Raw genomic sequence first — 16,869 nt, 5'->3', positions numbered from 1 at the left:
AGTGCTATAGACGCCAAGTTTTTTCTTGGGAGCAGTCACTTAGTGCGCCAGACTAAGTCTGGGAGCAGCACTATAGAACACGCCAGAAATTTTCTGGGAGCAGTGTAAAAACGCACGCCAGAGAACCCTTGGGAGCAGTGTTAAAGGTAAAGCGTCTGAAAGAAGGCACAGGGACAGAGCCTAGGCAGAACTGTGTGTGAGTGAGTGGCTGTGAGAGTGAGTGCTCGAAGTAGATTTGACTGACGCATCGCACTGGTGGAAACCTGACGGTGATAACACAAGCCAGTGGTCTGGTGAAATAGGTCAATTTACCTCTCGAGATTAAGGTCATAATTTCATAACACAACGCAGTCTAAAAGAAAGTCTAAAGAAAGAAAGAAGGGCGAAGAGGCTGCTATGGCAGCTTTTGTAAGACCTGGTGATAACGAGACCGGTCCCGTCTACCCAAGGAGACGGGACCAACCTGTTCAGCCCGCACCAGGCCCCTCGGGTGGAGCTGCTTCGGCCACCCAGGGTACTCCCAGAAGAGGCAGCCTACCACCTACTCTGACCCCGACCTCGTCCCCACTTGCATCTCTTACTGCTCCACCAGTAACAGATTCACCTAAACCAGGCCCGACAGCCCCGTTATGTCCGTTGCTGCCACCTGCATATGACTTAAGACCTTCAGATAGTGTGCGCCCACCAGCCAGATACACAGAGACTTTCTCCATGATTCAGGTTGCTAATCCTAACTCTGAGGCAGCTGACAGACACATGTATGTGTTCAGACCATGGACTCTTGAGGAAGCTGCCAAAGCAGTGGCAGGTGTGACTCCTCCTCGTGAGAATCCTGATGACTGGGTCCAGGACATAACTGACATTATACATTCCTACAGACTGAATGCTCATGAGGCAGGAGAAGCTATGATGTCCTCTTTGGGGAAAGACTGGGGCAGAGTGAGAGGAGATTATACAGGCAGAGATGCGGTAGGAGCAGTTAGCCCCTACCCAGCAGATGGTGACGTAACTGGAGCCTATAAAACTCAGCTAGATGCACTTTTTGACCGTGTGCGTGTTGCCTTTAAGAAAATGGCTAATTACAGCCACCTTGCAGCTGTAAAACAGAAGCCAAATGAAGAAGTGGATGATTTCCGCATACGGTTTGAGAAAGAATTTAAAATACACAGAGGCATTCTCTATCAAATCAAATCAAATCAAACTTTATTTATATAGCACCTTTCATACATAAAAAGAGCAACTCAAGGTGCTTTACAGGTAGTAAAATCCCCCAGAACCCCAACCCAATAGCCCCCCCCTTTCCCATCAAACACACACACATACATCACAGAGGGTAAAAGCAGGTTAAAAGGACCAAGGAAACGCTGTCGTAAATTCTGGGGTCTAGTGGTGTGGGGAAACACTGAGATAAAACACTGTAAAACCAAATCTAAAACAATCTAAAAACCAACCTGGGTATAAAAGTAATAGTAATATTGCTAAGACCCATAAAATAAGAGAACCCGTGAAATAAGAGAATTAATAATATAAATAGAAGCTGAATACAGCCTGTGTGTTTAGAATAAAGAAATGAATAAATACAATAGTAATAATAAAAGTAATGATTAAAATGCTAAACTAAAAAGGTGGGTCTTGAGTCTGTTTTTAAAAATATCCACACTAGGTGCTCCCCTCAAGTCCTCAGGCAGACTGTTCCACATACGAGGGCCGTAGAAATAAAAAGAGGACTCGCCGTGGGTTTTTGTTTTTTGATATGATACTGACGAAAAAGGCCCGTATCAGCAACAGCTTAAAACAGCCCTGTTGGACAAGATGACGTATCAACAGGAAACAGGTTTGCAGATCCAATCGCGAAGCAAGCAGCAGCAGGGCATTTTGGGGTCAATGATCTCTACTCTGCTGAGCAGCAGGGGGTCTTTATTGACCACACGGTGCTGGGTGACATGCAGGAAGCAGCGTCTAAGACAGAGAAACAACTCTGGCTTACTAAAGGAGCAGCTACAAGTCAGATAACAGGACTTTATGAACTTAATGGTAAACCTGTTCTCCCAAAATCTTTATTTAAAGCAGCAGCATTGGTGACACATGGTGTATGTCATGTGTCAACAGGGGGGATGAGTGACATTATAGAGAAGCAGTTCACAGCCTTTGGATTAAAATCTTACTTAAAAAACTTTTGTAAATCCTGCGTGATCTGTATTAAACATAACCCATAAGGCAACACGAGACCACAGAGGGGCAGGTTCCCTGAACCAAATTATCCTTTTCAGACACTCCACATGGACTTTATTGAACTAAACCAGAGCGGACCACATAAATACTGTCTGGTAATGATTGATGCTTATTCTAAATGGGTTGAAATAGTCCCAGCTAAACATGCTGATGCACTGACTGTGGCAAAAGCAATTTGTAAACACATTATACCTGACCATGGTATTCCAGAAATAATCTATAGTGACAATGGACCACACTTTGTGAACAAACTAATCTCAGACATGGCAGAACACCTCAAAATGACTTTGAAAAACCACTGTGCATACCATCCTCAAAGTGCCGGATTAATAGAACGGACAAATGGGACAGTTAAATCCAGACTGAAAAAGTGCATGGAAGAAACTAAAAGGCCCTGGCCTGAATGTTTGGATTTAGTAAAGCTATACATGAGAATAACCCCTTCTGACAAAGGATTAACTCCTTTTGAGATCATTCATGGCAGACCTTACAGACTGCCAGTGTTTCCTAAAGACTTACAGCATGCTAATGATGAAAACACTTTAGCAGACTACATGAGGAAAGTTCTGCAGCAAAAAGATGTAATCAATGCAAGTTTATTGCCCTCCGATTTTATTCCCTTACAGGACCTTCCTGAGCTGGTGAAACCAGGAGACTGGGTCTTCATTAAAGTCATCAAGCACAAAACCTGGTCCAGCCCACGGTGGGAGGGGCCTTACCAAGTGCTGCTGACAATGCCTACGGCAGTCAAGATAGCGGAAAGACCCAGCTGGATACATCTCAGTCACTGCAAACTTCTGAGTGCAAAGTAAGGCTGCTGTTAGTGGGGGAAGGTGGGCTGTGATTAAAACCCACAGCCTCTGGCTACAAATAGGGATTATCTTTTAGTGATAATTCGTATCAACGCCAGTGAAGAAACCAACGGATCCCATTTCACCTTAAGCGGCACCTTTAACTCAGAAACCAGCACAAATGGAGGATCTGGAGCAGAGACGTAGACCAAGGCGTCACTGCTGCTGGACCTACACGTGCGCTGTGACTGTAGCATGTCTCACCACCTTGTCCTTTGCATTACTAGTGGACCATGGTGGACTGTGATATTAAGGGTGTGTGTTCCATTCTTATCAGTATTGATTCTGTTTTGCATTCTGATTCCTTGTGTGATTCCATGTCTTAAATCCATGATTTCTCAAGCAATTTCACATGCTTATGCTCAACAACTTATGTTGTCACGGGAGTATGCTCCACTCCCAGTTGATGCTACAGACACAGGTCTGTAATGTTCACTGTTATGATGCCTGTATTGAAAATGTGAAGACAAGTGATACAGTGTGATGCTTTGAAAAGTGAACTTCGTTTTATATTTGCATTGTTTCACATATTTTTGATTCATGTTTTTGATTTATGTTTGGTTTATGCTTGGAATTGATAACTTTAAATGTCAAACAGGAGGGAAATGTTAGAGTAAGAAGTTGACAGTTTAAAGTTAACAGTTTAAAGTTTCTCCCTTAAGGATGGGTAATGATTTGCGGTCTCACCCACCCTGCAGAGGACAGGATGTGGTAGTCACAACTCTGTGTGATAAGGGTCATAAAGTGTTGTATGCTGATGTGTTTCCCTGTTTGAACTTTGCGAGAACTTTGCTTGCTCTACTGAAGTGTGATAGCTGCTCAATAAAAAGGCTGCACTGAGGTTGAGACTTCGGAGTTGACACCAGACACTCTCTGAGTGCTGAACCACCGTCTCTCCCCATCGCGATGAAGCTGACTTCACTCTGAGTTCTTTGTGTCTTATTCTATAATAGAAAAATACCCATCAGACATGCCTGCCAGCTGGACCAGAGACAAACAAGCAGGTTAGATCAAGTATAGGCTACTGGATTGTTATTTGGAGTGGATAGCTTCAACTTAGCCAAAGCTGAGTGTAAATTACAATGTGCTGATAAACTTTGAACCTTTTCTAGACTTGATGGGTTCAATGCCTTTAAAGTACGCTACCATTTGGCATGTGGCGTTCCTGAAGCAGCCTCTCTGTCTGCTGGTGACTGTCATTGTGAAGTTTGCAGGTAAAAAATCTAAATCCTATAACTATGTTGGATTGGTGGAGAACGTTGAAGGTGACGAGATCAGAGCAAAGTCTCTGAAGCAAAGTTGTAAGAGGTCTGTTGATGGAAAGCCCATCTTCACATTTAGAGAGGATGATGAAGGAGTCATCCCTAGAGGTGATGTTCTCAAGAAACTACCTACACCACAAAACCTTAGTGGTACAGCCAGAAGGAGCAGAAGTTCACATTCCCTTGCAGCATTGACAAGTGGGATGTTCAGCAGAAGCTCAAATCTGTGAAGAGATTCAAATGCAGATGATTTGGTTCTCATTTTGGATTTTTTGTTTTGTAGGATATAGGTAGGATGTAAAGTAGGGTGTTAAGTTATAGGCCTAGTAGGCTGGATGTGTGAGGAGTAAGAGTCAGGTAGGTGTTCATGTGACAGTATAGGCTTTGCTAAAGAAAAGTGGCCTTTAATGTTTTGCTTCAATTATCAACGGCACAATTTACCCCAGTCTATTCTCTCTAATGGCACAACTTACCCGCTCCAGGGGCAAGTTGTGCCACAAAACCACTTTTTTTCTAAAGCTGTATTTCTCAAACAGTTTATTTAAGATCCAAAGTGATTGTTCGTAGGGATGCACAACATCCTAAACTATATGTACATATTTTAGTTGGAGGCATTATTGTACTCCCCTTGTTTTAAAGGCACTTTAAGTAAAAACTGGCACTACTTACCCCACTCTCCCCTACTGTTCACTGGTTGTACCATATTTAAATGATGGTGTTGAGCTTTGGGGAAACATAAGATTCTCTGCAACCGTTAAATATACAACAAAAAAGCAATAAGGGTCGTCTGCAGAGTCGGATATAGGAACATACACATCTGCTACTTTGGAAGTTAAAAACAGTAAAATTCAGTGATTTGGTGGAGTTAAAACAGCAATAATAATGTACAAAGCTAGAAATAATTCATCATCGACCACATACAAAAATGTTCTTTAACCGTGAAGGGGAGATAATCTGAGGGGAAATTACATCTGAAGGTTTTAAGTGTGAGAACAACTATGAAAAGTATGACGGAGTATTAGGACCACACTGAGAAAAACATGTGGAGGATGATTTTTTTCATGCCAGATACAACGTGTGTGAGCAGCTTCCTGATGTGAAAGTGAGCCACGGTTGAGTTTTATTAAAGCCTCATCGTATCTCTTTATTGTGATTCTTTTCGTTGTGAACAGGTTTAAACTGTGGAAATGACATGAACTATATCAGGTATCGTTAGCTAAACACACGCCATTGTTTCAAACTTGATTAGCTATCGAAGATTACCTTAAGTCAACCTCACGTAACTTGTTTATGATATTTTTGATAGTATCATAAGCCGCAAGACTGGACCTTATAAAATGTGGATCTCCGTGATGAACTTTTTTGGAGGTCGGGGTTTACCAGAAGAAGCTCTGGCACTAATGGAGGAGCAGAAGGTGTGTTATGGCAGCTTGGTAACTGCCTTGTATACTGGCTAACCAGGTATATTCATTTTACCTTCTTTCAGAAAAGTGTATCCAAAATAATTAAGATTATTATTTTAGCCGTCTCAAATTTAAAGTCCATACTTTTTAAGAATCTCCAGATTATTTAAATATTATTTTCAGCCACATATCTTGATATTGGAAAGTCCTGATTTAAGACTTTAATTTTATGATAATAGTGTGAAGATACCAGTGATAGTCTCCACATGGGATGAAAATTAGAGCTTGAAAGGACAAACCAGTGTGTCAGAGAGTAAAAAGTCTTTCCTTACACTTTATAAGCTGACTTTTCAAAATGTACTTATATGTTAGTCAAAGTAAAATTACTTGAATTTCACTTTAAGGAAATACATTTATATATAAAAATATATTTTGAATTTACTAATCCACCAAGAAGTGAAAAGTATTTGAGCAGAGATTGACTGCATTCATATATAAATATGAGTTTTTATGCTGTAGATATCACAAATAAAAAGCAAACACTTCTTCATAATTATTAGCAGACTTAGTGATATTTGATTGCCAGAGTTTCCCCATGAATTGTTCCTTCCTGAAAGGAAGGAAATCTCTTTTTAATAAAAGCAGCCTTAGAATTGTAGATTCCTATTAGAGAGATTTGAGATGGATGTGAGCAGTAGAAATGTTTGTTTCCATTTTGGGTAAATCATGAAGTTAAATGATTAGTTGATTTACCACTTAGATCAATGAGTCATCTTCATTTAGCCGTTCATGTACCTTCTACTGTTTCCATATCATGTTGTGTCTATCGTGACCACAGCGAAGTCTTTGCACATTTACAGTAGCATGAAAAAAAGGCAAACCCCATGAATAAGACAGAAAGTCTAGAGCTTTTCTAAAATATGGTTTCTATCAAATTTATTCTTTGAGAAAATGAAAATTACATCAGCAAGAAAATGATATCTGATCCTAAAATGGGGGAGCAGGAAAAAGAAAGACATCTGCAGCTGATGAGTCCAAGTATGTGAAACTTCAGCTGGAACATTAACGACATTTTTATTGTTCAGTTTACCGTTCAGGTGATGGCATGGTGCTAAAACACTGAATATTTTCCTCTTCAGCTATTTGTTGACCTCCCTGTCTGCTGTGCTTGTTTTCTAGAATAACAAGTAAGATTCAAAAGTATTGTTCATTAAATTATTTGTCTCATTCAAGATATTCCTTTGCTTTCCAGATTGACATGGATGTCATTCAGCTTATGGATGATTCAGCTTTGGCCAACTATGTTCCCTCATACGGAGACAGAACCACTTTTACATTTTTACAAAAACCAGTTTCAAAACAAAAATTGGATCTTTTTGAAAAACTGGGTGAGAAAATGAAGTTAAGAAAAGAAAAGAGACAAAGTGAAGAGGAGCCGAAAACTTCACAACCACAATCCAGACGAAAACTAAACACACGGACAATTGAATTCGGCTGGATACACAAGGAGAAACATGAAACTAAGCAAGTCAGGACAAAACAAGGAGGCGGCACAAGAAAGGTTGTTATGGACATCAGTGCTGGAGATGATGAGATTCTGAAAGAGAGAAGAATCTTTTTTCCCCAAATGGTACTTGGAGTAAAGGTCATGAACCTGACTTCAGATTTGATGTTTGGGACTTTAAACAAAACATTTTTTCTGATGGTGTCTCAATTGGCACAATTTATGACCCTGTTAAACTTCCCAAGCTGCATTTCTACGTTGCCACTCAGCCAAAAGCAGTCAGTGAAGATTCCTCTACAAGTCAGTCAGAAGGCAAGATGGTTCCAGCTTTGAGGGTCCAGATGAGATGATTGAAGTTTCTGACACCCAATCCCTGTCTCAGGTGTCTCTTTACTCAGATCAAGACCAGGAACAGGTTGCCACAGTCCGCTCAAATATTACAAACCACACCGTCATATCTGATCTCCCAGTTGCTTCAGAGATCCATTTGATCTTACCAGAGATTTCACAGGGATACAATTTCTCTTCCAGAACAAATAACCCTTGGAGAAGAACTTCATGATAACTCTGACCCTGAAACTGTCTTTGGTCCAAACCGAGGGGCTGAGTTTGAGCCAGATGACACACTTATTTATCAGCCTGATACACTTGTTTGCTTTACTGACATGACTGAAGCATTTTCTGATCCAGACATTGTGACCAGTCCACTGGAGGTGAGGCGATTACTCCCAGATAACACTGAGGAAGCTGGTAGTGGGTCAGGCTGCTTTTTGGCATGAATTCTACGATCGCTGCACACTGGGGACAACAATGAATGTACCTTCATCAGACATGATTTCAAGGCTGATACCTGGAAAGCCACTGGAAGAATTCTCCTTAGAGGACACCAAGATTACCACCATCTTCCCATTAAGCTCCGCCCCCCTTTTTGGAGGAGATGTTTTTGGAGAAGTTTACAGTGACTTGACAGAGGCCTTTCTTCAGTTTGTAAGCAACCAAGAGCGAGAGATCCTTCGGCATCTTTACAAGATTTCTCCTCTGTCCAACCTGGTGAGCTTCTGGAGGTCCTCGACAATGATGCTTGCAGAAGAAGGGTCCCAGCAGACACCCTTAAAGACATAGTAATAGAAATTTCCCACAAGGAGCTTATGCAGAAGCCAATGTTTGTTGTTGCTGCTGGAAGGACATCACAAAACCTTGGATCAATCTAAATGATGAACAGCTGACAATGATGTATGCAAACCTTAAAGCGACATCTAAGAAGGTGTTAAAGATGTTGAGATTCCCAGCAGATTTGACAGCAAAGCAAAAAGAGCTTGAACATCATCTTAGAAGATATATTGGAGAACTTGATGAAGAAAAACTTGGGATGTTTTTGAGATTCTGCACAGGGTCAGATTTGATTGTGTCAGACAGTGTAACTGTGGAGTTTATAGTCATGTCTGATTTCACTAGACGGCCAATTGGTGGCACCTGTGGAAAGTTTCTGCAGCTACCTGACTGCTACCAACGTTTCCCAGACTTCCGTGCTGAGTTCAATGACATCCTTGAGAGCAATGTTTAGGTGATGGACATTATCTAGGACACAGTATGTTGCTTCATAGCCATGACTGTAGCCATATTGTTGCCAGGCCAGGGTTTCTAAAGCAATGACAAGGACCAGTTTTTCTTAAGTGATATATTTCTCTTACTAAGTTACATGGAACCTTTAGATGAAGCTTGTTCAAAGCGTTCACTAAGTTCACTAAGCTGTAGGATGTTATCATTTGCTCTGTCAAACACAGAAAACATGTTAATGTCATACAACGTGTCATGCATGGTGGAGGGTTTTTGGTTCTGGAAATGCTGTGATTGCCCACAATTAGGGAGAATTCTCTAAACGGAAAGTCTTGTTCTTTGCAGAGAGGATGGAGCTCATAACTTTGCTTTCTTTTAAATAGCCCACCCTGGCCTAGTCCTGTTATCACACTGTTTAGACTTTATTTTGTAAAATAGAACTGCATTAATGGCTCCAGATAGCAGTGCGTCCATTTTCCTTGGCAGTTAAAGGTAAAACTGTCATGCAGGAGAGTTTCATCTGACATTTTTTCCCTTTAAAGGTTGTTCATTTCTTTATTTGTACATTTCTACAAAGATAAGATGTGAATGTCATAGTTAAGTTTAAAAAGGAGCTTTTTACTTAAAAACTGTGGCTAAAGACTGAATGCTGCTTGTCTTCAGGTCTCCTGGATTCACACTGCACACTAAGTGAAATGGAGAAACAAATTGTGTGTGAAATTCTTACAACCTAACATGCACAGGCATTTACAAATGAGGTAGTAAGCAAAGTTGTTCCATTGGGCGGCTGAGGAGGAAATAACCTGCAGTTTAAGAAATCTCAGTCTTCCTACAGTCTTGCAAGACAAACTGTTTTTGTGAATGTTCATTTAATTTTTTCATAAATATGTTAACAGTAATACATTTCCTAATTCAGTATGTTTACATTTCTGCATATTTATTTAATTTCATAGACCCATTGTAAACAAATTGGAAATGTAAGTGGTCATGCACATTAATTTCTTATAGAATTTGTACAGGTTTTGTTGTTTTTCCATAAAACCTTTACTTATGGTAACTTTATTATGGTATATTAAGTATTGGTGATTTAAGTGTTCATTAGATTTTTCTTGTGTTTTGTATTTGAAAGGCTGTTTAAATGTTTGTTGGAAACACTAAGCAGAGGTATTTTGTGGGTTAGTCTTTAACAGAAGTTGATGAGAGAATGTCCATGCTTTGATATTAAAAAAGAAAGAAATAAATTCTATTTAATCTGTGTGTATTCTTTTTTAACAGTTTATCAAGTTAAAGGTGGATTCACCGACATGGAGGCGTGAACCGGTTGCCTCCGCGAAGTCCATTAATTTATGATGATGGCCACCTCGGAGGGCATTATCTCGCTTATACCATGGTCCATTAAGAAAGAAAAAATATTAAATAAATTATTAATGTGTTAATGTTGTTTTTTACCGGTAAAATCGTAAGTTTTTCATAAGAAGCAGCTGAGTGGACTATTTTGTTGTGACGTGTTGCTATGGTAACCGGCTCTGACACAGAACCTGCAGCTCGGTCGGCTGCAGTTATGTTACGTGACAGAATCATTTCAGAGGCGGGTTCAGCTCTTACAGCTTGTGTGTGTCCAGAGGATGATGCAACATTTTGTTTCAAACAATCAAAGTCCACAGATAGTTTCCTACATGTTCAATAAGCCTGCAGGCTGCTCTGATCTGGCGTCTGCATCTGAGTTTCTGTTGCCACGGTTACCAACTACCGTTTAGTCAGCACATGCATGTAGAGGACAGAGGGGGCTTGCTGAATAGGTATATTTTTAAAATAATTCCATTTCAGATGGTATGTCGCGTCAGCTACATTATGCCTTTCATTTAATATATTATAGAGAAGTTTGCAAAAATGATGCAAAAGTTTATGAAGACAGGACATAGTGGCCGTGAGAGCTCTACTAACTGCAGCTTAGTAAAACACATTCAAACAGATAAATGATCAGCAAATTAAGAATAAATTTTCATCAACTTGACTGTACAACAGACAAGCTGGTGTTATGCTCCAGCCTGTTGAACTCTCTCTGCTGTCATACAGCAGGGCCATTTTTACAGAAATAACACCTAAACACAGTCAAGGTAAAATGATGCAAAAGAACAAAAAAACAGATAGAGACAATGTGTTATGTGTGTTTGGTAAAATGTAAGAGGTGACAGGTCTCAGACTTACTGCAGATGGGCTGAATCAGATGAGGAATGACAGGAAGGATCTTGGACCCTCCACATTCCAGCATTTCATGGATTCCCTTACAGGCCAAGAGCTCGAACAAATGATCAGTTTCAGATAATCCGTCAAAGAACAGTGGCAGGTTGTAATCTAGCTTCTCAATATCCACCTGAAGACAGAAATGTTCATTTGTACATTTATGTTCAGGTATTCTTGGAAACTGTTATTAGCAGGGAAACAGAAAGAGGGGAGGGGGCAAGAATCCTCATAATGAAATTGTTTTTCTTTTTGAACAAACCACAGAAACATGCTTTCAGTAATCAGATTAATGTCATGAAGGCATAAGTCAAGCTTGATGTCACCACCCCGTCACGCAAAATAGATCAAGAAAACTTTTTTTTTTCTTTAAGAAAAACAATATTAAAGAAAACAAAATGATATTTCAGATTGAAATTAGATATGCTGAGTCAGCTAGCTTACCATGTAGTGAACTGGCAGCAAATTAATGTTGAAATTTACCATCCTGTCACGTTTGTATTATGAAGGGGTGGTACCGATGAAGCATATATATCTCTGCAGCTGTTTTAAACTTGAATTACGTTTTCAAATATTAATGTCTAATAAAGGACACTTTACTGGTATGAAAACACACAATTTTTAGAAATGATTTAATGTATTATTGGTCATTGTGTGCATAATGTCCATAACAGGGTGGCACAAGAATGACTCCCAGGTCTGAATAATTGTAAGTAATATTAAAATTAAAGGTAATATTAAAATATTTTATACCTGTGGAATAGACTTATTAAAAAGTGGAAATGACACCCGTTTCATAGAAGAACTCAACAAATAAACTGCAGTTCCATCATCAGCCAGTAGAGGGCATGTAACTAATAAACTGCAGTTCCACCACCAGCCAGTAGAGGGCATGTAACTAATAAACTGCAGTTCCACCACCAGCCACAAGAGGGTAGTATTTAACAAACTGCAGTTCCACCAGCAGCCAGTAGAGGGCATGTAACTGGATTATTCTATGAAACTGGTGCCATTTGAGTCCTCAACATTTGATGACATTAAAAATCCATAAAAATGTGTCCCACTGCATTTTAAAAGTTCCAAGCTGTTAAGATATGTGTTCTTAATCACATAATAAGAGGCAATGCTCATTTAAAAGAAAAATATACAATCTTGCATCATCTTTAATTAGCACATGGAATATGCATGCAACAAGAAATATATACATATTTTTAAACAAAACGTTATTGTTTTCAGGATGAGAGGGATATTCTTGATATTATGAACTAATTTTTTAAAAAGAATAAATATTATTTTTATTTAAAAAAAATTACAACTTGAATGTCTTCCTTAGTATAACATATGCCTTCGTCACACTTACCTTTTAGTCTGTGAAGAATATACTCTTATTTTACACAGCATCACAAACAGAAAATGACATCATGTGAGCCTCGGATCCAAGTTCAAAAGCAGATAAGTTCCCACATTATCTGATATTTGATGTTATTATAAGTTGAATCGGGTCTGTCAAGTTTGATGTCACCACCCCGAAACGCAAAATAGATCAAGAAAACTTTTTTTTTTCCTTTAAGAATAACAATATTAAAGAAAACTAAATGATATTTCAGATTGAAATCAGATATGCTGAGTCAGCTAGCTTACCATGTAGTGAACAGGCTGCAAATTAATGTTGAAATTTACCACCCTGTCACATTTTTCAATATGAAGGGGTGGTACTGATGAAGCATATATACCTGTGCAGTTGTTGAATTTATAGGCAGAAATGTGGATAATGAAGCAGTGAAGGTGCATGGATGGAAGTTATTGTGCATATTGTGAATATTTCTCTCTCCTCACCATCTAGAAGCTGTGAGATTCTCATCCTGCTTTCTGTCTGTTCACCTGATGCTGATATTCATCACATATTGTTCCTTCTGTGTTTAGAAGGAAGCAGCTTCACAGCTTTAAATTCATCCTGCTGCCTTTTTACCTTTTAGTTAGTAAATCCTGAACATTTCATCCTTCTTTCTCATAAATATGTGATTTTATAAATATATATGAAGAAATATTTTAACTGTTGCTGCTAAACCTGTCATGAGGACTGGCCTGCATTGCCTGCAGCTCACGCAATCAGGCTCATCTGCTCCACCTGGGTCTCATCAGCACTCACTCTCCTCACCTGTTCATCAACCTATATAATCCCTCCTCAATGTCTGCTTCCCTGCCAGATGGTCGTTTGCCTTGCCTGTTATTCTGTAGTAAATCCTGTCTTGTTCTAGAACCCTGTCGCTGACCTCGCTGCCACTCACGGACTCCTGATTGCCTGATCCCTGCCGGACTATCCTGAACTCTGCCTGGGTTAGACCTTTTTCTGGACCGACCTCCGCTATCTGCCTAGCCCCTCTTCCTGGACCTGGTTGCCACACCTGCCGTCCGTTAGCTGCTTTGTTGCATCTATTAAAACTGTTAAACTCATCACCGTGTGGGCTGAATTTCCGGGTCTTCCTGAAACGATCATTACAAAACCTGTTTATGTGTTTAGTGCAGGGGTCTGCAGCCTATCCAATCCAAAGAGCCATTTTTCCCTCAGCCGGCTAAATAAAACTCCTTTAGAGAAACAAATGTTACCAGACTTTTCAAAAAGGAAACTTAATATATATTTTTAATGAAGAGCCACCATAGGATGTTTGTTATTTTTGAAGAACCACATTTTTATTTCTGTTTTTAGGTTTTAAAATAAACAAAAACCTAAAACCTTTATAAAAAAAACAGGATAAACAGACTTTCTTCTAAGGGATGTAGATATTTGTGGAAAATGATGTAAAGTAAAAGAAAAAAAAGTTCCTGGTTTCAAACCTAATGACAAGAAAGATTTAAAAAATATTTTAGCCATGTATTTAGAGACATTGTGGAAGGTCCAGAGAGACACTTGCAGCTCCAGAGTCGCAGGTTGGAGACCCCTGATGTCGTGTTAGTAAACCAACATTTACTGTATTTTCTTTATATAACCGTAGGCCTTCTTTTAAAGGAAAGAGACATTTTGCGTGTAACAATGCGATTAATCGCGACTAAAAATTTTAATCGTTGCCCAGCACTACTTTTTTTTTTTTTTGTACAAGTTTGTTATAGAATCTTACAGCATCACATTTATCCAGTCTGTTTGAATACTGCTTTAATTATATGGCCTGTATGGAGTCTTATATGATGAAGTCTGCATTAGTGTCCTCCAGAGCTCAGGTACAGTTGTCCAGCCTTAGATATTCATCATAATTTCACTTCTTAATAAGGTGTACAGTTCAGCAGCAGAAGATGCATCTGTAGGAGCATCCATCCCTTTTCCTGCATTAAAAGACAGCAGAGCTCAAATACACTTTCATCACATGGGTTTTGGTCTTTGGGTGAACACTCTTGCTTGCAAAGGACCAACTCCACCATGTCACCGGGTTTCATGCTGTCCTCGGCACCATACATCTCGGGAAGTGTGTACATGAGAACAGGACGACCTCCAATAACACCATGGCCGGACTTTGTTCTTATCTTGTGTGAATTCATCAAGTTCATCCTGCATAAAAACAAACAAACAAAAAACTTTTTATATAAACCAATGTTTGCATTACACACACACAATCCAACCGTTGCTGCGTAAAACCAACTGATGTGGGATTTTTTGTAATAAAGCCACGGAACAAAGACATGAAGTTAAAATTGACGGTGACAGGACTTTGCGAGTCGCTGCTCTCCAAGGTGCTGACCCGCGTACAGGTAGAAACATGTTTATGGTCAAAATGCTCTTTTTCTTTTGCCACTCAAACTGCCAAAGCTTTTATTGTCAAAATGTAGTTTTCACTTGCTTAGTAAGATTGCTCGCTCCTCTCAGCATCACAGTTTTACTCTTTAATTCTATTTAATAGAAAAATGTTTCAGTTTTGTTTTTCTTTGTGCATCATTATTATATCATTACCACATGAAGAGCATCGTGCATTTAGCTGCTATTCCCATTGTTACTCTGTAAACTAGGTTTTACCTTTAAAATGTTGGTTCGTGTGTTTTGGCCATGGGGCAGTCATGACAGACAGTAAGCTATAGAAGAATAAGAGGACAGATGTCTGGAGACTTACCTGAACTAGATTTAGGAAGCAGAATTGGATAAGACTTTTATCTAAGAAGTCATCAGAGAAACGTCCATCACCTTGGAGAGTTTGGAAAAGGTTTATCCAAAGTGGTGCACTTTGTTTCCTCAGGATTCTCCACCATGACTCCATCCGCTGGTTTGCAGTACTGCAGCCGTAGAGGAAACTTCGTCTCTTGCTAAACTATCTGCTTGATTCCTGCACAAAAAGACCATCATGTTCTCGATGTGCCGTTCTCAGTACCTCTGTCAGCACGTAGTCGCTCTGGACATCCTCTCAAGCGCTCAATGGAAGTAATGAAATAGTCCGCAATTACTTTGGGGTGGTTGTTTGTTCTGTAGGCTTCCATCCACACAACATAGCAACTGAAACCGTCAATGCACCCGTTAATGGTAGTGCCATATGGCTTCAGTTTATCATAAGAATCCACATGCCATAGAGCGTTGGGCCTTTGTTGTGGTGATGCCTGCGTCTCAGGCGCCTTGCCCGCCTGAGTTCAACGCCTTCAGGGTCAAACAGCTTGATCAGCTGTCTTACTGTGTCTTGTGTTACCACATATCCTCTCTGTATTGCACGCAGGTGTAGCCATCGATACCCTTGCATCTGTCCATTACCGACTATTTCCTCTTGCAGGAATGCAACCACGTCTTCCAAGTTGGTTTGTCCTCCTGAATAGCTGCAGTTGAGTAATTATAGAAAATAAAATAGATTTTCTTTGGTCGGGTTGATGTTGGAGGGTTGGGGCGCCCCCTAATATAATGATCAGGGAAACACTGGGTTTCATTTATTTATAAATGAATGAATGAATATTTTATTTAAGTGTCATACACCTGCGTTCCAGCTCATATTGGCTTATTAGACACTATTAACAGGGACCCCTTGTGCTCTTTGGGGGAGGTCCCAGATCCCAGATTGGGAACGACTGTTTTAGAGATTTAAAACATCAAGATATATATTATGTATCGCTAAAGCAAAAAAACAAATCTTGATAACAGTTATAGGCCACATGACCCAGCCCTACACATAGTCGGGCTTTTTGAAAAGACGCTTACAAACATGTAGACTTTGGGAAACTTAATGTTTGAGGCAAACAGCCAGCAATCACCCAGCGAGCAGATGATACCACCATGTTCATGAAGCAGTTAGTAAATGGACTGTGCCAGTGCTTGCAGGTGATTGGCTGCTGATCCTGTGTCTGCAGCTCCGCCCTCTTCCAGGATTGGTCGCCAGCAGCTCCGTTGTCTCTGTGATTGGCCAGTCTGGAAGACTCCTCTATATAAGCTCCTGATCTCCTTCATTCTGGGCAGCTGTGTCAGACTGGAGCAGTTCTCCACTGAGGACTGGGTTCTGGCTGTTTACTTCTGTCCCAGGACGCTCCAGTCCTCAATACACCTAAAAGTATACACTAAAGAGCGTATGGATCAATAAACATGTTTGAGAGTAAAGGATTGTTAGCTTTTATTTCCATTTAAAATGTCCCTTCTGGCTGGTAAATAAATACATGTAGAGAATTATTTATTCCCAGTCAACATGACCAGGAAACGTCCAGATAGCAGATATTTTATGGCCAGTTAATGTACTTCATTAGTGTTCTGTGTATTTAATTAGAATCCGTGTTTATAATCAGGGTTTTCAGGATCGGGACGACTTGTGGAAAAGTGTTCAGTTCTTTGTTTGCTGGACTTTTATTTGTGATTTATTTTTTCTAAT

At 39.8% G+C, this 16,869-nt stretch overlaps 1 protein-coding gene across 1 annotated transcript in view; it reads left to right on the top strand.

Annotated features, from left to right (window-relative positions):
- LOC121653834 (NACHT, LRR and PYD domains-containing protein 4C-like) overlaps positions 1-16,869 on the top strand; it is a 101,171-nt gene that overhangs the window by 50,391 nt on the left and 33,911 nt on the right. The window lies entirely within an intron of this gene.

Source organism: Melanotaenia boesemani, chromosome 2 (genome assembly GCF_017639745.1).
Source record: "Melanotaenia boesemani isolate fMelBoe1 chromosome 2, fMelBoe1.pri, whole genome shotgun sequence".
NCBI classification, from domain to species: domain Eukaryota; kingdom Metazoa; phylum Chordata; class Actinopteri; order Atheriniformes; family Melanotaeniidae; genus Melanotaenia; species Melanotaenia boesemani.
The sequence above is the reverse complement of the archived record's forward strand: the minus strand, read 5'-3'. Positions and strand labels throughout refer to the sequence as shown.